General features: G+C 40.6%; 1 protein-coding gene across 1 annotated transcript in view; it reads left to right on the top strand.

Moving 5' to 3' along the window:
- Nucleotides 1–24,947, top strand: part of RXFP1 (relaxin family peptide receptor 1) — a 149,465-nt gene that overhangs the window by 6,030 nt on the left and 118,488 nt on the right. The window lies entirely within an intron of this gene.

Below are 24,947 nucleotides of genomic sequence, written 5' to 3'. Positions count from 1 at the left end.
CAAGATAAAGCTCTAAAGGACAACATCCCCTTTTTCCACATAGAAAGAAACTAAGGCCATATAGCTGTGTTCCCTTTAGTTTTCAACTCTCTTATTCTTCACTCACGTTTAAAAGTGGGTCTGCAATTTCATATGTAGGACGAAACGGGCAAGGTAAAGGCTAAAATATCAGAAGGGTAAAATATCACTTTAAAATAGAAAGAACCTAGATGGAGATTATGAAAATAAGTTTATTATCTACCAAAATCCTAGCCTCAATGACCTTTGCCAATAGCCTCAATGATCTTTGCCAAATTATACTAAGCTAGTATAATCCTTCTTCACATACCTACCTTATAGAAAAACATTTAAATCATTCTCACAACTAAGGAGAGAAAGGTTCTCATTGCACCTCCTCTTCACCATGTCTATAGCCAAACCCAGAGGAACTTTAATGAAAGGGATTTTTTAAATGCTTAGCGTAAGGCCAGGGGCAGCGGCTCACACCTGTAATCCCAGCACTTTGGGAAGCCAAGGCAGGTGGATTGCTTGAGCCTTGAAGTTCAAAACCGGCCTGGGCAACATGGCAAGACCCCATCTCTACAAAAAATTCAAAATTTAGCCAGTCATGGTGGTGAGTATCTATGTCCAGCTACTCAGGAAGCTGAGGTGGGAGGATCACTTGAGCCTGGGGGGCAGAGGTTGCAGTGAGCCAAGATGGTGCCACTGCATTCCAACCTGGACAATAGAGCAAGACCCTATCTCAGCAAAAAAAAAAGAAAGGAAGAAAAAAAAAAGAAAGAAAGAAAGGAGAAAGAAAGAAAGAAAGAAGAAAGAAAGAAAGAAAGAAAGAAAGAAAGAAAGAAAGAAAGAAAGAAAGAAAGAAAGAAAGAGAGAAAGAAAGAAAGATGCTCAGAGTATGTTAACACCCAATGGATATCTTCACTATTACTATCTCCTCTCCAGGCCATGCTCCTGTCCTATTCCCCAGATAATAGACTCTTCTCTAACGATGCAGCCCTTTTCATCACATGCCACGTAAATAAATCATGAATATAGCCCTTGGGGTCACCTCTCGAAGATGAGGGGGGCTTCATGTGCCACAGGATGAAAAATGAGACTGAGCATTGCCACAGCAGAAGAAACTTTGCCAACTTCTCAGGAGTGATTTATAGACTATCAGAATCTCTCAGATACTTCTAGTGTCCAGACAGATGCCCTTTTTTCTGGATGCTGCAGAAAAAGTAGGCACCAAATACCTGTGTGCTTCACCACTCCATAACCTCTTCATTCCCACCAAAAACAAATGCCATCTCTTCTGTCTTTTTGCCTGTGCATGTTTCAGAGAGGGCGACAGTGGAGGCTCTGGTCATAGGGAATCCAATATCTGTAAACTTACTGCTTTCCTCCTTCCCACCCCAGCACACAGTTTCCTGAGATGGAGTTACATGTTTCAACCCCCAACTTTGTGGGGATTGAAAAGGCACTCACAGAGCATCCTCACTGCATGTTAACCCCAAGGTATTCATTCCTGATATGGTAAAACGTGAATCCCACAGTGGTCGTAAACTGCTACCATGAAAATCTGATCTCTTTTTTCTGTTGTTGTTGTTGTTGTTGTTTATGAGACAGTGTTTTGCTCTGTGGTCCAGGCTGGAATGCAGTGGTGCAATCACAGCTCACTGCAGCCTCAACCTCCTGGACCCAAGTGATCCTCCTACCTCAGCTTCCTGAGTAGCTGATACCACAGATGCACACCACCTTGCCCGGCTAATTTTTGGGGTTTGGGCTTTTGTTTTTGTTTTTTTGGAGATGGGAGTCTCACCACGTTGCCCAGACTGCTCTCGAACTCCTGGGCTCAAGCCATCCACCCACCTCAGCCTCTCAAAGAGCTGATGTTACAGGTGTGAGCCACCACTCCCAAACTCCTTCAGGTTTTGATCCTGCTGTGTATTTGGTTTCTCCTGCTTTGCTTCTCTCCCACAGATTGTCTGTTTAGTGCCAAGTGGACTCCTGACAGCATTTCCTTACGTGGCCTCTAAGCAGCCTAGATCCTGGTTTCCAGTTCTAATTAACCAGTTCCTCTTTCTCCCTTAGCACTTAATTTCTTCTTCCTATCTTAATGATTCTCTGTATTTTTTAGTCTCACCATACCTTCTGACAAAATAGCCACAAAGAGAAACTCTGTCTTGGTCCCAAATCTTACAACACAAATTCTTCTTTCTACTCATTTCATTTCCCTAATAAATACTTCCTTCTCATGAATTAAGACTTTCAGAGAGAACAGCTGCCTGTTGAACATACTATTTGCAGACTATACCCCTCCCTCATTTTGCAGTTACCTGGATTCATGGACATTTTTGGCTAATTTTTGCAGGGTTGTGTAAATTGGTTCCAACACCTGATCGTCACAGCACAAGCAAGTTATGACCCTGCAGAGTTCTGTAGTTGCAGCCATTTAAATAGATAAATCTTACTTTACAGATATAAAATTAAAACATTATAAAATAGAACATGCAAATGGATATGAAATGACAAATTTTGAACAAAATTTATATGTGCATGTACCTGGATCTAATAAAAGAAATCAGATAAGCTTCCCTACAAAGCTTTTTTGGAAGCTTTTATCCAGTCATATATTGCAAGTATAAATTAATGAAAATAACTGTTCTCAGGTGCATCGGGTATTGGCTTCTGAGATACAGCACAATCCACTCTGCCATTACCTTTACTCATAAAACATCTGATTCTTTTTATCTGCTCCTCTCACCCTCTGTTGCTCACCCCAGCCTTTTGATGTTTTAATGGGTTTTTCCCAGAGCAGGCTGGAACTGTTTGATTCCCTTTCAATGGTCCAGAAGATCTGCCGTTTTTGAATTCTCAGTTGTGGCTGATTTGCTAGAAATTGCAAAACTGCCTCATGGTTTATAAATGTTCCTACTTTCTCACACATGTCAAACTTAGACGCAGTGACATCATCAGTCATGCTTTCTGTTAGCTTTTTAACCTCCATTTAACCTCCCTCTTTGTGTTAAGATCAAGAGAGGTGGCCAGTTTAGCAAAGTCAAATTTAGATGTTTATTTCTGCCCTTCTAATTGCACTCCTTCCCCTGATCCTGTGAACTTACAGCACAACAATTTAAGCTCCCTGGAAAGAGGGATTGTTTTTGTTTGTTGCTATTTTCTCAACCACTGAGCATTTGTCTTCAGTGGTAATCCAAAATAATGTGGCAAATCATTTGTCTATCAAATCCATTTTAATGTAAAAATCTGTACAAAGCTTCTGTAGTGCTTCTGGCTCTTGGGCACCTTTTCTCAAAGTTTCTATGCTAGTAAAAGTAGCAGGTTCAATTTGAAAGCTCCATACCCTCTTCTGTTCTTCAAGTCTTTTTTTTTTTTTGAGACTGTGTCTTGCTCTCCTGCCCAGGTTGAAATGAGTGGTGCAGTCTCAGCTCACTGCAAACGCTGCCACACTGGCTCAAGCAATCCTCCCAACTCAGCCTCTCGAGTTGCTGGGACTACAAGTGCGTGCCACCATGCCTATTTAATTTTTTTTTTTTTTTTTGAGACACAGTCTTGCTCTCGTTGACCAGGCTGGAGTGCAATGGTGCAATCTCGGCTCACCATGACCTCCACCTCCCAGGTTCAAGCGATTCTCCTGCCTCAGCCTCCTGAGTAGCTGAGATTACAGGCATGCGCCACCACACCTGACCAGTTTTTGTATTTTTAGTAAAGACAGGGTTTCTCCATGTTGGTCAGGTTGGTCTTGAACTCTTGACCTCAGGTGATCCTCCCACCTCGGCCTCCCAAAATTCTGGGATTACAGGCATGAGCCACCAGGCCCGGCACTTAATTTTTTTTTCAGTTTTTATAGGGAGGAAGACACACTACGTTGCCCAGGCTGGTCCCAAACGCCTGAGCTCAAGGCATCTGCCTATCTCAGCCTCCCTAAAGTGCTGGGATTATAGGCATGAGCCACTGCACCTGGCCTGCCTTTGACTCTTCCTGATTTCTCTCTTTGATCCAAGGCCCCGTGGCCTCACTCTCTGTCCCTCTGTTTCCTCCAGTCACTCAGCCACTCACTCCTGATCCACTCCTGACACACACATTCCCCTACTGCACAGGGTCATCTTCAACACAAAATTTACTTTCTATTCAAACTAAATTTTTCAAGAGAATCCTCCCTTCAGTTTTGTCCTTTTTTTCCTCAGAAAGCATGGGATTAGGGAGGGATTCAGGAAAGGTGAAAAAAGGTAATGCCAGCATTCTCTGACACAAGGTTTGAAGGTGGAAGGAAATGTTATAAACTACTACACACACACACACACACACGCAGAGTCTTGCCGGGCACAGTGGCTCACTTTGGGAGGTTGAGGCGGGTGGATCACGAGGTCAAGAGATCGAGACCATCCTGGTCAGCATGGTGAAACCCCGCCTCTACTAAAAATACAAAAAATTAGCTGGGCACGGTGGCGCATGCCTGTAATCCCAGCTACTCGGGAGGCTGAGGCAGGAGAATTGCCTGACCGAGGAGGCAGAGGTTGCGGTGAGCCGAGATCGCGCCGTTGCACTCCAGCCTGGGTAACAAGAGTGAAACTCCGTCTCAAAAAAAAAAAAGAGAGAGAGTCTTATGCCATCTTTAGCATTAAGCATACCAAATCCAGGTATGATATACAGTTTAAACATTTTCATGTTTATAGACCACAAACCTCAGATGTGCAAAAATTACAATTTATATTTCTATTATAGTGCATAATTATATTTCTTATGACCCCTGCATAAAATGATAGAACATTTGAATTTGCTAATTCATAGCTTGGTTTTAAAATTGGGCACTTTTTCTTTAAATGCAATCTGGGTTTTCTTTCAGTTTGGGTTTTTTTTTTTTTTTTTGCATTTAGGGGGTACATGTTCAGGTTTGTTACATGCATATATCGTGTGATGCTGAGGCTTGGGCTATTAATGATCCCATCACCTGTGCAATGAGCATAGCACCTGATAGACAGTTTTTCAGAATTTGCCCCTCCTCCCCTTTTGGAATCCCCAGCGTCTACTTGCCCCCATCTTTTTGTGCATGTTTGCCCATGCACCCAGTGTTTCACTCCCACTTATAAGTGAAAACATACAGCATTTGTTTTTCTGTCTCTCAGTGGATTTGCTCAGGATAATGGATTCCGGCTGCATCCCTGTTGCTGCAAAGGACATGATTTCGTTTTTTTATGACTCTGTAGTATTCCGTGGTATATATGTACCCTATTTTCTTTATCCAATCTACTGTTTGTGGGCATCTAAATGGATTCCATGTCTTTGCTATTGCCAGTAGTGCTGTGATAAACATATGAGCACAGATGTCTTTTTGGTAGAACTATAGATAAAATACAATCTCAATCACTTAAGAAATCTTACCTGATCTACCTTTTTTCCCTTCTGACCAACAGCATCTGATTTCGGTGACAGATTTGCAAACATCAAAACTGAGGAGGCAGGTAGAGAGGTGAACATCTGCAGTCACTTTGGCAGCTACTCATGAGGGTTAACTCTCTGGCAGGGATGGGTGACATCAGCACCCACCAAAACATTCAACCACTCCTCCATATTGTTCTCCAGCTAATACACACACTTCTCACCAAAGACCACCACTACCGTCTGCTCATAGCCTTCAGGAGAGCACAGAAAGCACTCAAGTGTCCTTCCTCAGCTACTGGGGACCCAGGCAAATTTGGGGCTGACAAAAGCCCTGTGTCTAGCCCACCCATTCACCATTGCCTCCCTCACATCAAGCCCCTGCTTCTCCTAGACACTTGCCCTTTTTTTGAGCTGGACATTAGGATTTGAGACAAGAATCACTGCTGCTTAGGCAGTCCCCTAGATTCTCTTAGCAATTTCCACCTCCTGCCTTCCCCTCACGAGTTTTAGTGCCAAAAGGACAGGATGCTTCCTTCTCACATTTAGTCTTCAGCAGGTTCAGAAAAACTGCTTTGAGAGCATCACACATGCTTAACCCTTAACTCTCTCTAGAGGTTGTAGAAAGACTGGATATTCTGTGTCCTTCATCACTCGGTCTTAATGTTCAAGACCAATATGGTAGAATCTAACAAATAAGTAAAAAGAAAAAAATATATATTCTCTCTCTCAAGCACCTGTCTTTGGCCATTGAAAGCCATGACTCTAAAGCTTTGGAACTTAAAGTCAAGAGAGTGAGGACTCTAGAAAGTTTTTTGGGCTCTACCTCCCCTGAGCAATAAAGTATAGTCTAAATTTTTAGTTCTTGTGGTGGACGAACAAAAAAAGAAAAACCATGAAGGAAGCATACATGAACATACCCTAAAATCAGTAATTATAAAGCAAAGCTACCGTAATTAGAAATAATAATTATAATGAAATACCTTCATAAGAGATTAACTCTTCTGAGAATTTGCAAATCATGCAATATCAAATTGTTAGCTATTTCCCCACACTGTAAAATAGACACAAAGTGAATATGCAAATTTACCCTTACTCTCAAGAAACGTCTATAGGAGAATCGGAATTTTCAAAACCTGCCTAATGATAGGGTTATGCCATCTTCATTTGGTAGTTTTTTTTAAAGTCACACAAAAATGTGCTTACCCTATTTGGATTCTAACTCAAATATTTTAGTTTAAAATTCTGTACTCTGTGATACCACTTTTCCCCACTCTTCTATTCTGTTGCCCACAACAGTTCCTCATATTTCATTTACAGCTACCATTTTTTTTTTTATTGAATTTTAGGTTTTGGGGTACATGTGCAGACATGCAAGACAGTTGCATAAGTACACACATGGCAGTGTGTTTTGCTTCCTTTCTCCCCTTCACACACATTTGGTATTTCTCCCCAGGCTATCCCTCCAGCTCCCCATCCCACTGGCCTTCCCCTTTCCCCCTCAACAGTCCCCAGCGTTTAGTACTCCCCTCCCTGTGTCCATGTATTCTCATTTTTCATCACCCACCTATGAGTGAGAATATGCGGTATTTCATTATCTGTTCTTGTGTCAGTTTGCTGAGAATGATGTTCTCCAGATTCATCCATGTCCCTACAAATGACACAAACTCATCATTTCTGATTGCTGCATAATATTCCATGGTGTATATGTGCCACATTTTCCCAATCCAGTCTATCATCGATGGGCATTTGGGTTGGTTCCAGGTCTTTGCTATTGTAAACAGTGCTGCAATGAACATTTGTGTGCATGTGTCCTTATAGTAGAACGATTTATAGTCCTTTGGATATATACCCAGTAATGGAATTGCTGGGTCAAATGGAATTTCTATTTCTAAGGCCTTGAGGAATCGCCACACTGTCTTCCACAATGGTTGAACTAATTTACACTCCCACCAACAGTGTAAAAGTGTTCCTTTTTCTCCACATCCTCTCCAGCATCTGTTGTCTCCAGATTTTTTAATAATCGCCATTCTAACTGGCATGAGATGGTATCTCAATGTGGTTTTGATTTGCATCTCTCTAATGACCAGTGATGATGAGCATTTTTTCATATGATTGTTGGCCTCATATATGTCTTCTTTCGTAAAATGTCTGTTCATATCCTTTACCCATTTTTGAATGGGCTTCTTTGTTTTTTTCCTGTAAATCTGTTTGAGTTCTTTGTAAATTCTGGATATCAGCCCTTTGTCAGATGGGTAAACTGCAAAAATGTTTTCCCATTCTGTTGGTTGCCGATTCACTCTAGTGACAGTTTCTTTTGCCGTGCAGAAGCTGTGGAGTTTGATTAGGTCCCATTTGTCTATTTTGGCTTTTGTTGCCAATGCTTTTGGTGTTTTGTTCATGAAGTTCTTGCCTACTCCTATGTCCTGGATAGTTTTGCCTAGATTTCCTTCTAGGGTTTTTATGGTGCCAGGTCTTATGTTTAAGTCTTTAATCCATCTGGAGTTAATTTTAGTGTAAGGTGTCAGGAAGGGGTTCAATTTCTTCTTTCTGCACATGGCTAGCCAGTTTTCCCAACACCATTTGTTAAACAGGGAATCCTTTCCCCATTGCTTGTTTTTGTCAGGTTTATCAAAGATTGTATGGTTGTAGATATGTTGTGTTGCCTCCGATGCCTCTGTTCTGTTCCATTGGTCTATATCTCTGTTTTGGTACCAGTACCATGCTGTTTTGATTACTGTAGCCTTGTAGTATAGTTTGAAATTCAGTATTGTGGTGCCTCCTGCTGTGTTCTTTTTGCTTAGAATTGACTTGTCTATGCAGGCTCTCTTTTGGTTCCATATGAAGTTTATGGTGGTTTTTTCCAGTTCTGTGAAGAAAGTCAATGGTAGCTTGATGGGGATAGCATTGATTCTGTAAATTACTTTGGGCAGTATAGCCATTTTCACGATATTACTCCTTCCTAATCATGAACATGGAATGTTTCTCTATCTGTTTGTGTCCTCTCTTATTTCGTTGAGCAGTGGTTTGTAGTTTTCCTTGAAGAGGTCCCTTACGTTCCTTGTGAGTTGTATTCCAAGGTATTTTATTCTTTTTGTAGCAATTGTGAATGGCAGTTTGTTCTTGATTTGACTTTCTTTAAGTCTGTTATTGGTGTAGAGGAAGGCTTGTGATTTTTGCACATTGATTTTATATCCTGAGACTTTGCTGAAGTTGCTTATCAGTTTCAGGAGTTTTTGGGCTGAGGCGATGGGGTCTTCTAGGTATACTATCATGTCGTCTGCAAATAGAGACAATTTGGCTTCCACCTTTCCTATTTGAATACCCTTTATTTCTTTTTCTTGCCTGATTGCTCTGGCTAGAACTTCCAGTACTATATTGAATAGGAGTGGTGAAAGAGGGCATCCTTGTCTAGTGCCAGACTTCAAAGGGAATGCTTCCAGTTTTTGCCCATTCAGTATGATATTGGCTGTTGGTTTGTCATAAATAGCTTTTATTACTTTGAGATACGTTCCATCGATACCGAGTTTCTTGAGGGTTTTTAGCATAAAGGGCTGTTGAATTTTGTCAAATGCTTTCTCTGCGTCAATTGAGATAATCATGTGGTTTTTGTTTTTGGTTCTGTTTATGTGGTGAATTACGTTTATAGACTTGCGTATGTTGAACCAGCCTTGCATCCCCGGGATAAATTCTACTTGATCATGATGGATAAGTTTTTTGATTTGCTGTTCCAATTGGCTTGCCAATATTTTATTGAAGATTTTTGCATCTATGTTCATCATGGATATCGGCCTGAAGTTTTCTTTTCTTGTTGGGTCTCGGCTGGGTTTTGGTATCAGGATGATATTGGTCTCATAAAATGATTTGGGAAGGATTCCCTCTTTTTGGATTATTTGGAATAGTTTCAGAAGAAATGGTACCAGCTCCTCTTTGTGTGTCTGGTAGAATTCGGCTGTGAACCCATCTGGACCAGGGCTTTTTTTGTGTGGTAGGCTCTTAATTGCTGCCTCGACTTCTGACCTTGTTATTGGTCTATTCATAGTTTCAGCTTCCTCCTGGTTTAGGCTTAGGAGGACACAGGAGTCCAGGAATTTATCCATTTCTTTCAGGTTTACTAGTTTATGTGCATAGAGTTGTTTGTAATATTCTCTGATGATGGTTTGAATTTCTGTGGGATCTGTGGTGATTTCCCCTTTATCATTATTTATTGCATCTATTTGGTTGTTCTCTCTTTTATTTTTAATCAATCTGGCTAGTGGTCTGTCTATTTTGTTGATCTTTTCAAAAAACCAGTTCTTAAATTTATTGATTTTTTGAAGGGTTTTTTGTGTCTCTATCTCCTTCAGTTCTGCTCTGATCTTACTTATTTCTTGTCTTCTGCTGGGTTTTGAGTTTTTTTGATCTTGCTCCTCTAGCTCTTTCAATTTTGATGATAGGGTGTTAATTTTGGATCTCTCCATTCTCCTCATATGGGCACTTATTGCTATATATTTTCCTCTAGAGACTGCTTTAAATGTGTCCCAGAGATTCTGGCATGTTGTGTCTTCATTCACATTGGTTTCTAAGAACTTCTTTATTTCTGCCTTCATTTCATTTTTTATCCAGTCAACATTCAAGAGCCAGTTGTTCAGTTTCCATGAAGCTGTGTGGTTCTGGGTAGGTTTCTGAATTCTGAGTTCTAACTTGATTGCACTATGGTCTGAGAGACTGTTTGTTATGATTTCAGTTGTTTTGCATTTGCTGAGGAGTGCTTCACTTCCAATTATGTGGTCAATTTTAGAGTAGGTGTGATGTGGTGCTGAGAAGAATGTATATTCTGTGAATTTGGGGTGGAGAGTTCTGTAAATGTCAATCAGGTTTGCTTGTTCCAGGTCTGAGTTCAAGCCCTGGATATCCTTGTTGATTTTCTGTTTGGCTGATCTGTCTAATATTGACAGTGGAGTGTTAAAGTCTCCCACTATTATTGTGTGGGAGTCTAAGTCTCTTTGTAAGTCATTAAGAACTTGCCTTATGTATCTGGGTGCTCCTGTATTGGGTCCATATATGTTTAGGATCGTTAGCTCTTCTTGTTGTATCAATCCTTTTACCATTATGTAATGGCCTTCTTTGTCTCTATTCATCTTTGTTGCTTTAAAGTCTATTTTATCGGAGATGAGAATTGCAACTCCTGCTTTTTTTTGCTCTCCATTTGCTTGGTAAATCTTCCTCCATCCCTTTATTTTGAGCCTTTGTGTATCCTTGCATGTGAGATGGGTTTCCTGGATACAGCACACTGATGGGTTTTGGATTTTTATCCAATTTGCCAGTCTATGTCTTTTGATTGGTGCATTTGGTTCATTTACATTTAGGCTTAATATTGTTATGTGTGAATTTGATACTACCATTTTGATGCTAGCTGGCTGATTTGCCCGTTAGTTGTTGTAGATTCTTCAGTATGTTGATGCTCCTTAGCATTTAGTGTTATTTTGGAATGGCTGGTACTGGTTGTTCCTTTCTATGTGTAGTGCCTCTTTCAGGAGCTCTTGTAAAGCAGGCCTGGTGATGACAAAATCTCTGAGTACTTGCTTGTTTGCAATGGATTTTATTTTTCCTTCACTTATGAAGCTCAGTTTGGCTGGATATGAAATTCTGGGTTGAAAGTTCTTTTCTTTAAGGATGTTGAATATTGGCCCTCACTCTCTTCTTGCTTGTAGTGTTTCTGCTGAGAGATCTGCTGTGAGTCTGATGGGTTTCCCTTTGTGGGTGATCCGACCTTTCTCTCTGGCTGCCCTTAGTATTTTCTCCTTTATTTCAACCTTGTTGAATCTGACAATTATGTGCCTTGTGGTTGCTCTTGTGGAATATCTTTGTGGTGTTCTCTGTATTTCCTGCATTTGAGTGTTGGCCTGTCTTGCTAGGTGGGGGAAATTTTTCTGGATAATGTCCTGAAGAGTATTTTCCAGCTTGGATTCATTCTCTTTGTCACATTCTGGTAAGCCTATCAAACGTAGGTTAGATCTCTTCACATAGTCCCACATTTCTTGGAGACTTTGTTCATTCCTTTTTGTGCTTTTTTCTCTGATCTTGGTTTCTCGTTTTATTTCTTTGAGTTGATCTTCGCCTTCTGATATTCTTTCTTCTGCTTGGTCAATTCGGCTGTTCAAACTTGTGCATGCTTTGCGAAGTTCTCATATTGTGTTTTTCAGCTCCTTCAGTTCATTCATATTCCTCTCTAAGTTATACATTCTTGTTATCATTTCCTCAAATCTTTTTTCAAGGTTCTTAGTTTCTTTGCATTGATTTAAAACATGTTCTTTTAGCTCACAAAAGTTTCTCATTATCCACTTTCTGAAGTCTAATTTCATCATTTCATCACAGTCATTCTCTATCCAGCTTTGTTCCCTTGCTGGTGAGGAGTTTTGGTCCTTTCTAGGAGGTGAGGTATTCTGGTTTCAGGTGTTTTCCTCCTTTTTGCACTGGTTTCTTCCCATGTTTGCGGGTTTATCCACCTGTCATCTGAGTAGTTGCTGACTTTTCAATTGGGTCTCTGAGTGGACGCCCATATTGTTGATGATGAAGTATTTCTGTTACGTGGTTTTCCTTCTACCAGTCTAGCCCCTCCACTGTATGACTGCTGTGGTCCACTCCAGGCCCTGCTTGTCTGGGGTGCACCTATAGCAGCTGCGGAACAGTGAGGGATGCTACCAGTTTCTTTTTCTGCTATCTTTGTCCCAGAATGATGCCTGCCAAATGTCAGTCTTTTGGGTATAGAGGGGTCAGGGAGCTGCTTGAGGAGACAGTCTGTACTTTATAGGAGCTCAAGTGCTGAGCTGTGAGCTCTGTTGTTCATTCAGGGCTGTTAGGCTGCTACGTTTAATTCTGCTGCAGCAGAACTCATAAGAAAACCCTTTTTTTCTCAGATGCTCTGTCTCAGGGGTGTTGGGGCTTTCTTTGTGAGTGTCCGTTGTGCTGTCCTGCCCAGCTAGGAGGCAGTCTAGTCACTCGGCAACGGCAGGCTGCTTCAGCAATAGGCATGTACCTCAGTACGGGTGGATTGCCTCGGTAATGGCGGACGCCCCTCCCCCACGGAGCTGCACCATCCTGGGTTCAGCTGTGCCCTCAGGGAACCTCTCCACCCGGAGCGTTTGGAATTGCCATTTTGTTTGTCCCACTGCGCTACCCCAAACACTGTTTCCCTGAAATTTCCTGGCCTGGCTCACTGTCCAAGTCCCATTCAGTCTCAAGTTCCGCCCTCTCAAGTCTCAGATTGCCAGTTCAACAGGGCACCTGGACCAGTGCACTTTGTGCAGAGCACTGTGTAGCTCCGGCCGCTGTCTGCACCAGCTGCTGGCTGCACCAGCCAAAGCCTCTGCCTGGCATCCCGCGTCTCTTTTATACCTGGGAATTTCCCCGTTCTGTGGGCAACAAAGATCCATCTGGAAATGCGGCCCCGACTCACCCTCTCTGCGCATTCACCGAGAGCTTCAATCCTGGGTTGTTCTCACCGCACCATCTTAAGTCCCCTCCTTACAGCTACCTTTCATGTAACTTTTTTTTTTTTGAGGCAGAGTCTCACTCTGTCACTCAGGCTGGAGTGCAATGCACGATCTCAGCTGACTGCAACCTCCACTTCCTGGGTTCAAGCAATTCTCCTGCCTCAGCCTCCCAAGTAGCTGGGACTATAGGTGTGTGCCACCACACCTGGCTAATTATTTGTATTTTTAGTAGAGACACAGTTTCACCATGATAGCCAGGAGGATCTCAATCTCCTGATCCACCCACCTTGGCCTCCCAAAGTGCTGGGATTACAGACATGAGCCATCGCACTCAGATTTTTTTTCTTTTCTTTTCTTTTTTTTTTTTTTTTTGAGAGTCATATTCTGTCACCCAGGCTGGAGTGCAGTGGCCTGATTTTGGCTCACTGCAACCTCTGCCTCCCAGATTCAAGCAATTCTTCTGCCTCAGCCTCCTGAGTAGCTAGGATTACAGGGGTGCACCACCACACCCAGCTAATTTTTGTATTCTTAGTAGAGACAGGGTTTCGCTATGTTAGCCAGGCTGGACAACTTTTATTTTTAATCTCTTTTCCCTACACTTTTCTATATGATTTTTTTCCTATTGCTTTAATCAACACTAATCACAATATTATAGATGAAAACACCAATGAATAAAAGTGTTATTCAAAGTAGGAAAAAATCCCAAATCATTGGACATATTTATTAAATTTCTCCCCCAAATTCTTCCTGATGCAATGCCTTAAACAATAGAATGTGTAATAAATAATTGGAAGGAATAAGGAATAATCTCACATGACACTCTCACCTCCTAGAAACTACTCTATCACATTCTTCTCTAATTAGTCTCCCAGGGACCTGCACCACTTTTAAATTTATTCTGGGGACATTGGGGCAAATATTAATGTATATTATAACTTGAACTCAAGTTTATATCATTCCTCATCCTGGGTTTTTTCACTCACATACAAACACCAAAATCGTGTTATCTCTCACTTTTATTATTACTATTATAATATTACATATAATAAAATAATTTATATATTATTGCTATATTACATATGATAAAATATACTAGTATAGGTAATATATTATAAAATGAGATATAATTCTATAATAATTTATCATTTATTATATCTCATTGTATAGGACAAGAATTCCCATTCCCATTTACAGGTGAAAAAGCTGACCAAGCGAGTTGAGCTGGTAGCAGATTTACCATGTTTTATTTCCTAGGGAGAGGAGAGAAGGGCACTGCAAGGGCAGGCACAGCAGGCACAAGATCATGGAGACAGGAAAGGGCACGGCAGGCTCAGAACATGATAAGAAGTCTGGGGTGGTTTAAGAGGAGGGCTGAAGTAGATGCTTGGAGATGAAGTCAGAGAGGATCACCAGAACCAGGTCATGACGGTCTTTGTAAGCCACGTGCCAGAATTTGGATGGTAGTATATTAGTAATTGGAATCGAGGACAAAATGAAAGTGGCTCAGGCAAATTACCACAAATGGACTGAAATGTGAGAAACTGAAAGCAAGCCTTAGAGAGGGCATGTGCATTGCACTTGAGTCACTAGAAATACACGGGCTGTGACCAAGTCAAATCAGCTACTGGTTTCTACATTGTTTTCCTGGGACCTTAATGAAATTTAAAAATATTTTCTCCCTATTACCTATAAAATACACAAAACATGTGTGGAACACAGCACAGAATGTGTGTCAAATACCCTGACTGTGATAGGACTGACCTTTTTCATATTGCTCCACAAATACCTAACAACTATTATCTCTGTTTCCAAGAGCTTGATCTCGTCTGTGTTGTGTTTTCCATACTATTTCCCTTGTGTTCTTTTCCAACTCACTCTTTTCTTTAATTCTGTAAAGCCCTCTGATCCAGTTTGCAAACAAAGCAATAAATAAAACGTAACAGAATTAACATCTCATACAATAATGGACAATAGATGGACAAAATGATTATACACAGTATTCGAATCAAATGGAATGAACTCACTATCTAGAAGCACATACAATCTGTACTCTTCAATCAGTCAGTAACTTTGCAACACAAAGGTTGTTACTCAGAAAGTATCAGTCAACAGATTTAAGAGATTTTATTCAGCAACTATAGCCTCACAGCAGTAGAAAACAGAACATAGACAAATAATTTAAAATATTGTGTTTATAGGACCAAGGCCTAATACCTATAAGTATATACTTTCACTCTCTCCATTTTAATATATTTACATTTTAATCAATAGCACTACCCATGATATGTTTATTGCATGGGTGTACATTCATTACTTTTTCTCATTTTATTTTCCTTTATAAAGGACACCTTAAAAGTATGATGAAACTATGTTGAAAGTTTAAGGTGCATTATGGGAAATGCATCAATCAGCGATAGCTTCAATATGCTCAGCAGTCATTTAATTTCCATAAGAATTGCAAAACCAGGCCAGGTGTGGTGGCTCAAGCCTGCAATCCCGGCACTTTGGGAGGCCGAGGTGGGTGGATCACGAGGTCAAGAGATCGAGACCATCCTGGTCAACATGGTGAAACCCCGTCTCTACTAAAAATGCAAAAAATTAGTTGGGCATGGTGGTCCGTGCCTGTAATCCCAGCTACTCAGGAGGCAGAGGCAGGAGAATTGCCTGAACCCAGGAGGCAGAGGTTGCGGTGATCTGAGATCGTGCCATTGCACTCCAGCTTGGGTGAAAAGAGCGAAACTCCGTCTCAATAAATAAATAAATAAAAGAATTGCAAAACCATAGTTATGCTATTTAGAGAAATAGCTTGCCCAGAACACCTCTAAAATGAGAAAACATTCAGTCATTCTTGCAGGTAATTATTAACCCAAGAATTGAAGTATAAGAGATAACTGCCAGGCGCGGTGGCTCAAGCCTGTAATCCCAGCACTTTGGGAGGCCAGGCGGGTGGATCATGAGGTCAAGAGATCGAGACCATCCTGGTCAACATGGTGAAACCCCGTCTCTACTAAAAATACAAAAAATTAGCTGGGCATAGGGGCGCGTGCCTGTAATCACAGCTCCTCAGGAGGCTGAGGCAGGAGAATTGCCTGAACCCAGGAGGCAGAGGTTGTGGTGAGCCGAGATCCCGCCATTGCACTCCAGCCTGGGTAACAAGAGCAAAACTCTGTCTCAAAAAAAAAAAAAGAGAGAGAGAGAGAGAGAGAGATACCTGACTGAAAATAGGCTCTTTTTGCAAATGCTGTATACGTTATGAGCAAATCATTGCTAATGCCTTCTAACATGACCAGGAATATTATAACTATAGGTCACAGAAAACTATATTTTTAATACACATATAAAAAGATTAATGGTTTACCTTCAACTGAACAAAATCATATTCTTCCAATGGATAAATTATTTTCTGGCATAAATTAGATGCATATTTGGAAACTCGTATTAACTGTTTCGAAATAACATAGCCAGGAAATCATATACACTTTGGAGTTGCAATATTGGTGTACTAAATAGGGTTTACATTTATTAACTGAAAGAATTCCACACACATAGAATACACAAAGTTGTGTTTACTGTTTCAAAAAAAAAAGTGACTCCTATGCCAATTTGTTAATTTATATTAGGCTGGTGCAAAAGTAATTTAATGGCAAAAACCGCAATTACTTTTGCACCAACCTATTAGAACCCTAGCTAAGATAGAAAAATAGATTTGTTCACTTTATTAATACAGATATATGTGCTAGAATCTAAATCTGAACACCAACCTCTCTTTAGGATTTTTACCAATATTTGATGACAAACTACAGCCGTGGGAAATGTAGCATTACCCCCACCACTGTGTTTACCGGTGAGCTAGGCCTCATTTGAAATATTTCTCTTTTTATCTCTTTCTTTCCTTAGCCATCTCTTCCTTTCATCCTTTCCTTCCCTTGTTCCCCCCAAAAAACAACTAAATGTTCTTAGTCTAGTTGTTTCATAGACAAAATCTGTAGTCCCTAGAGTTTCTATGAGGCAGGTAAAAGGCCAATGTCCTTTGAGAAAACAGGGTTTTGGTGGCAGAATATGTTAACATCAGGCCCGAAATACCCTTGGGGGATATTTCTAGAAATTGGGTCTTAACAGCTGACAACAGAGTCTGGAGAAAAGACCTACTTTCTATATGCATTACAGAGAACTTCAGACCATTATCTTTAAATAGTCTTCTAAGTATTTCAGACACACGGACAATTATCCATTCTTCCTTTCCTTCAACTAATTTTGTTTTAGTTCCTACAATATGCCAAGCACCAGTACAGGCATCAGAAATAAAAGATGGACAACTCCAGAAAGATCCCTCGCCTATGGGATGTCAGACAAAAACTAGCAAATCAGGAGAGGACAGTGTTTACAGGTCAAATTAAGTGAGGGAAGAAAAGTGGAAAGAAACCAAGCTAGTGAATAGAATTGGCCATCTATGTACAGTCAAAATGTAAAGGTTAATAGTTTGGATTTTATTCCAAGAACAATGGAGTGTCTGTAGAAGTTTTGGAAGAGGACATGTTAATGATCTACTTTAATTTTGAAAGATCCCCCTGAGTGCTGTGTGGAGAACAGGATGAAAAGAGGCAGGAGTGGAGGCAGGAAGTCCAAGTGAGAGACAGCTGCAATTCAGACACAATGGCTCACACTCTGGGGAAAGAAGCAGGGATGAGAAGTTGACTCATTTTGGATAGTTAAGTGCTGGAGAAAGAGTACCCAGCACTTGCTGAAAGATTGCAAGTGGGAGGTGATGGGAAAAAGGAAAAGAATTCTTTATTCCTAAAAGATGAGAGAATGCAAAATGAATTGAGAGTCAGAGAAAAGCCAAAGGCATTTTTTTAAGGAGAGACAGAATAGGGGCCAGCACAGTGTCTCACGCCTGAAGTCCTAGCACTTTGGGAGGTCAAGACTGGCGATCACCTGAGCTCAGGAGTTCGAGACCAGCCTGACAAACAAGGAGAAACCTTGTCACTACTAAAAATACAAAATTAGCCAGGCGTGGTGGCACATGCCTCTAATCCCAGCTACTCAGGAGGCTGAGGCGGGAGAATTGCTTGAACCCAGGAGGCACAGGTTGCGGTGAGCCAAGATCATGCCATTGCATTCCAGCCTGGGCAATAAGAGCATAACTTCATCTTCAAAAAAAAAAAAAAAGAATAGGTAGGAAAATGGTCATATAATCTATGACTTCTTTACTAAACAATTCAATTCTAGAGAAGGGTGCTTCCTTCCACCTTCCACAGATGTGCAGCCAACCTATGTGTTGTTCTAATGAGTTGAGTACAGATGGGCAGGTGAGCAGGGGCCACTCAAAGTAAACCCAAGTGGCAACAGCAATAACAGAGTATGATCGAAGAGGGAGAAAATGAGTCCTTCCTCACTACTTAACCCAGTGACCTGAATTAGCAACCACTTCCCATCATGGGAGGCATTAAGTCGAGATGGCATAGTGGACAGAAAGGAAATCAGGCAGCTGGCAAAACAAACTACTTGCTCTGTTCATTAAAAGGCAAACTGGAAAGGTCTGGAGATAGGGTGCTCTACAAAACATGAAGAGTATTAACTAGTACCGCATAGACATTTTTAATAAAAGAAAAAAGGCGTATGTAATATCTACTTGATATCAGAGAGGGTCTTAGCATCAAATTAGACCATACGTGCTGCTTAGCATTTCAGACGGTATTTGGTCCATGGTGCTTACAATTTCATGGATTGATGATTGATTGGATGGTGTGGAATCTAGAAAGTCTGTTTTTAGTACAGTCATTAGCTACACTAGAACTAACCGTGTTCAGTAAAACCTTGTCTTAGACTCTCATGGACTCTAGATGCCTTTGAAATTGTCCTTTCGGCTAAAGATGGGGAAAAAAATCACAGATGTGAAACATAAACACACAGGTGTAGAGGAATGAAATATCTGGAAATACCAAACCTTAAAGTTAAGAGCAATGGGTTTAGAAAAAAGCAAAATTGACATCTAGTACTGAAACGTCTGCAAAAGGTAGCAGTGAGGAGATTCTGCACATCCATTAATTTGATCTAATCATACCAAACAACCTGGCAGGAGGTAATTACTGTTACCAGAAAGGGGTCCTGATCCAGACCCCAAGATAGGGTTCTTGTGTGAATTCGGAGTGAGTCCATAAAGTGAAAGCAAGTTTATTAAGGAAGTGAAGGAATGAAGAATGGCTACTCCATAGGCAGAGCAGTGGCATGGGCTGCTCAGCAGCTTATACTTATTTCTTGATTCTATGCTAGACAAGGGGTGAATTACTCATGAGTTTTCTGGGAAAGGTGCAGGCGATTCCCAGAACTGGGGTTTTTCCTCTTTTTGGACCAAATAGGGTAACTTCCTGACATTGACATGGCATCTGTAAACTGTAATGACACTGGTGGGAGTGTCTTTTAGAAATCTAATACATTATAATTACAGTATAACGAGCAGTGAGAAGCCAGAGGTCATTCTCATCTTCATCTTGGTTTTGGAGGATTTTGGCTAGCTTCTTTACTGCAACCTGTTTTATCAGCAAGGTCTTTATGACCTGTATCTTGTACCAATCTCCTATGTCATCCTGTTACTAAGAATGCTTAACCTCCTGAGAATGCAGCCCATTAGGTCTCCTATTTTACCCAGCCCCTATTCAAAATGGAGTCGCTCTGGTTCCAACACCTCTGACATTACTAATTCTGATGTTCCAGAAGAAGAAACTGAAGTTTAAGAAACCTGTTCAAAGCCCACGGCAGCACATCTGGGAATGTCTAAGTATAACCTTCCCTGCCACGCAGCAGCCACACATTAGCCTGTGCTGTAAACATGCCATACAGGTGTGGGGAGCACACATTAGGGGTTGCTGGTGTCTGAGGTTGTGGTAATTCCAAGAAAAGGCAAAAGCAGGAAAACACACTATTCAAATTTAAATAAGCCTCTTTGATTTTGCTGAGTAAAAAACAGTTGTATGGAAAAGCAATAAAATTGAACTCACTGGCAGGTAGATGTCATTAACAATATAATGGCCACTAATTCTAAAAAGAAAAGCAGTGGCCACTTTCCTGTAGTCTGTAGACAGCAGTCAGCCAACAGTCGCTGCCCTGGGCTGCCCCTTGATGGCATTGAGTCATGCTTTTTGTTATTTTCCCACAAAAGGTTAGATCCCCGCTATGCATCATGTCCAGAAAAACCTTGTCAAACTCTCAAAGTCTCTAAATGCCTTTGAAATTGTCCTTTCGGTTAAAGATGGAAAAAATAATTACAGATTCCAAGTTACAAACACACAGGAGAAGTGGAATTAAGTATCTCATAAATAACATTGCTGGCAATTAAAATTCTTTGTGACTTAGGCTCAGAATTCTAAGAAAGCTTAACACACACACATACACAGTGTCCAGGGTAATTTCATATTTACTCAAAAACTGTGTGAGTATATGCCCAAATTCTAGATAGAGGGGGATATATTCTAAAAATAGTGGAAATTTCAAAACTTGGAAACCATTTCAGCTCCGAGTTTAAAAGATAGAAGGATTTCCTACACTTATTTTTTAATAACATTTGAATTTGAAAATTTTCAAACATACACAAATATTACAAAACTTGTACAATGAACATCCATACACCTTTCACCCAGATTCACTCATAGCTAACACTTTCCCCCATTTACTTTTTCTCCCTCACCAAACATCCACACATGTTTTTTCTTGCTGAATCATTTGAGACTAAGTGGCAGACATCATGACCCTTCGCTGCTAAGCACTTCAGCATGTATCTCCAAAGAGGTAAAGTCTCTTAGCCCCCATACAATTATAAATACAATTAACATTGAAAAATCATATTTAACATAAAATCTATTTCCATATTTCATCAGTCATCTCAATTACATCTTTTACTGGGGGCAGGAATGATGCTTTTCGAATCCAGGCTCCAATCCAGGATCACACATTCAGCAGCCACAGTTCCACAATCTCCTTTAATCAGGAAACAATGACATTGTGAGATTTGAGAATATGGACCAGTTGTTCCATAAATATTCTTCAATTTGGGTGTGTCTGATGCAAGGATACTGTGTATACCTAAAAGTACGCCTTTTGCAAACCCAAGACTGTTACAAAACTTATCACAGAAATACAGCAAGGAAAGAAAGCTACATGTTGTGTTTAGGGACTGGTCTCCTGTTACAGCGTCTCCTTAGATCTGCATCAATTTTTCTTTAAAATTATGACTCACAGGACTTCCTGCTTTCATATCTCACTTGTTCCTCTAATTGTTGTCAGCCAGTCTTCAAACAAAAACATCACATTTATCTATCCTGACTAACTTTCCAAGTCATTTCAAAAGCCATAACCCTAAACCCCACACCTTGCCTTCACCTTCTGGCAATCATTTGCAGAGTTCCTTTACCTAGTTACAGTTCTTTTGAGCCTTTCCATAGTAGAGAGTCTGTATTGCTCTTTTCATCATTCTCTTCCCTATCAGCTAGAAATGCATCACAGGTGCAACAAAGGGAAGGACCAAGCAACAGTGATTTCAGCAAATAAGAATTTAAGAACTTTTTATTTACATAAACAAAGTCCACATGGACACAAAGAGGGGAAGTACAGACCCCGGGGTCTATCTGAGGGTGGAAGTGGAAGGAGGGAGAGGAGCAGAAAAAATTACTATTGGGTACTAGACTTAGTAACTGGGTGACAAAATAATCTGAAAAAAAAAACCTATGACATAAGTGTAGCTATATAACAATCCTGAACATGTACCCCTGAACGTAAAATAAAAGTTTAAAACATACACACACACACATGCACACACACACACGCACACACACACACTCCAGAAGTAAGTAAATGCTTGCTGGCATTGCAGCAGCTATTCAGCCATGCCCTGAGGGTCCTAGGTTCTTCCGACCTTTTCCCATTCCACCATGCTTCACACACTGGTTTTTATGTTACACTGAGTCCTAATAGATGGAAAGATGGCTACTGCAGCTCCAGACATCAAGTTCATGTTCACAGCAGGAAGAAAGGGGAAGAATGACATGAAGCTGGATTTTCCCCCATGGGTCAGGAAAGCAATGGCTTTTCCAAAAATTTTCCAAGGAGATTTCTAGTTTTTAGGTCTCATGGTCAGAACTGAGTCACAAAGCCACACCTTACTGCCGAGGAAGCAGGAAAAGCCAGAAACAGGAGTCACCTTATTGCTTGGGGTAGTCACCTCAACTCATGATGCAGAACACAATGTCACCACAAACAAGATGGGGATCCTTTTAACAGAGGAAAATGAGAAATGGAGAATCAATAGGCAACTAACAGTTTCCCTGAGCCCTCCCAGTCAGTACTTATATTTATTTATTCCCCACTTCTCTATTTCATTTCATATTTCTTCTCAGTTTTTCTTCATTTATCTTTTCTCACTAGTACTTCCTCCTGAAGGATGAACTTTTAAACTATTTTTTATTAACAGCCGATCTCCCAGCTAGAATCAAATAATATTACAACAGCTGGAACTGCCTCCTCTTTTGAAATAGAAGAAAACCTAAAATCCAGCAAGACAGAGCGGCATGCAGAATTTGCCCATCAATTTAATGGCACATCCAAGAATAAAGCAAACTCTACTGGATATCAATATGGTAGTATCTGCTGCTGAGGATTCTTGGTGCATATGTTTGCATTATGCCCTGTTTGATTCACTTTGCCCCTACCTTGGGCATTTAGATATAAAGCTTCCCATGAGGTTGGATCTGTTTCGTTCTAGAAACTTCTCTAGAGAGAAGAACAAGAGAACCATCTTTTTATTTTTTTTAATTTACTTCCTAAATATAAATGAAGGAGAATCTAGAACCACTGTCTTCATTGGAAATCATTGTTCTAAATGAACCATGAGTCTGAGTTTGTAAAGCTGCCATCTCCTCTGTTGAGAAGTATATCTATTTACATACATCATGTTTGTCTCTGACTTTATGGATAACTTGGAATGCCCTGAGCAAGACAAACATAAAATACTCTGATGAGACAGCATCTCATCCTTGCACTGAAGGATTTCAAAAAAGAGATCACCCAGAATGGACATGGTCAGAGAGGAAGCAAGTTAGAAGGTATAATTAACCTTGATTTTAAAGGGTGAGATCTAAATAGGTGAAAACAAGAAGATATTCAGGAACACTGCCCTAAGTCCAAAAAAAGAGAGATAGAAATATTAATAACCTTTCAGGTTTCATAAGCAAGTCTATACGGGGAATTAAGAAAGGCACATTGGTTAAGAACACATGCTCTGGAATCAGGTGGATCTGCATCTGAACCCCGTTTCCACCACTTCCTGGTTCCATGATCTCCAAGCAATTTATTCCTCTATGCTTTAGCTTCCTAAACTGTAAAATCATGATAATATTAATACTTAATTCATGGAGTTTTTATGAAGATAAAGTAAAACAAGCCATGCAATGTGCTTAGCCTGGTGCCTACAATATATTAAATGCTCAAAAACAGGAAAAAAAAAAAAAAAGCGGGCCGGGTGCGGTGGCTCACGCCTGTAATCCCAGCACTTTGGGAGGCCGAGGCGGGTGGATCACGAGGTCAAGAGATCGAGACCATCCTGGTCAACATGGTGAAACCCCGTCTCTACTAAAAATACAAAAAATTAGCTGGGCATGGTGGCGCGTGCCTGTAATCCCAGCTACTCAGGAGGCTGAGGCAGGAGAATTGCCTGAACCCGGGAGGCGGAGGTTGCGGTGAGCGGAGATCGCACCATTGCACTCCAGCCTGGGTAACAAGAGCGAAACTCCGTCTCAAAAAAAAAAAAACAACTACTGACCAAAGTGAAAGGAGTCAACGTAATGGACTATTAAGTTTTAAAAGTAGGTTGTGGACCTAAGTGTCCATCAACTGGTGATGGATAATGAAAATGTGGTATATATACATAACAGAATACTATTCTGTCTTTTCAAAGAAAGCTTACAGAGCTAGTATGTTGATTTCTAGGCCTGTTCAGATGAGAAATCAGTGTGAGCCTAGCATTGTGATGAGATCCTGTGAAAATAGTAAAGGAAGTAATAAGTTGGGCTAATGGATTCATTAGTACAGGAAGGGTGTAACCCAACAGCTTATTTAGCTGACTTTACTTTAAGATGTGGTGTAATAACTAGCGCAGAGAATTTTGAGTTCTCAGGAGTAGGTTCAATTCCTATAGTTCTAGAAATAAGAGGATTTTAACCTCTATTGTGTACTCTATGAAAGTCATTTGTGATAACATGGATGAACCTAGAGGACATTATGCTAAGTGAAATAAGCCAGGCACAGAGAAACAACTGCAAGATCCTGCTTATATGTAGAATCTGAAATAGCCAAACTCATACAAGTAGAATGAAGGTGTGGCGGCTCACGCCTGTAATAACAGCACTTTGGGAGGCAGAGGAGGGTGGATCATGAGGTCAGGAGTTTAAGACCAGCCCGGTCAATATGGTGAAACGCCGACTCTACTAAAAATACAAAAATTAACCAGGTATGGTGGTGCATGCCTGTAGTCCCAGCTACTTGGGAGGCTGAGGCAGGAGAATCACTTGAACCTGGTAGGCGGAGGTTGTGGTGAGCCGAGATTTTGCCATTGCACTCCATCTGAAAAAAGAAAAAAGTCGAATGGTGAGTACGAGGGGCTGGGAAAAAATGGAGAGATGTTGGCCAAAGAACATAACGTTTATTATACTTCTCTTTGTTGCTTAGGTGCATAGGTGCAACAAAGAGAAGAACCAAGAAAATAATTTGTGACTTAAACAAACAAGAATTAAGAAATAAGTTTCAGAGATCTGTCATACAGCATGGCGATTACAATTAGTAATAATGTGTTGCATACTTAAAAATTTCTGATCTCCAATACCTGCCATTTTAAATGCTTTCACCACAAAAAAAAAAAAAATGACGCATGTAAGACGATGAATATGTTAATTGGTTTGATTTAATCATTCCACAATGTATACATATATCAAAACACCACATTGTACACCATAAATGTGTACAACTTTAATTTCTCAATTAAAAATAAATAAATAAATATAGGCCAGGCACTGTAGCTCATGCCTGTAATCCCAGCACTTTGGG

Source organism: Callithrix jacchus, chromosome 3 (genome assembly GCF_049354715.1).
Source record: "Callithrix jacchus isolate 240 chromosome 3, calJac240_pri, whole genome shotgun sequence".
Classification (NCBI taxonomy): Eukaryota; Metazoa; Chordata; class Mammalia; order Primates; family Cebidae; genus Callithrix; species Callithrix jacchus.
Note: the sequence above shows the minus strand (reverse complement) of the source record. Positions and strands in the feature narration are given on the sequence as shown.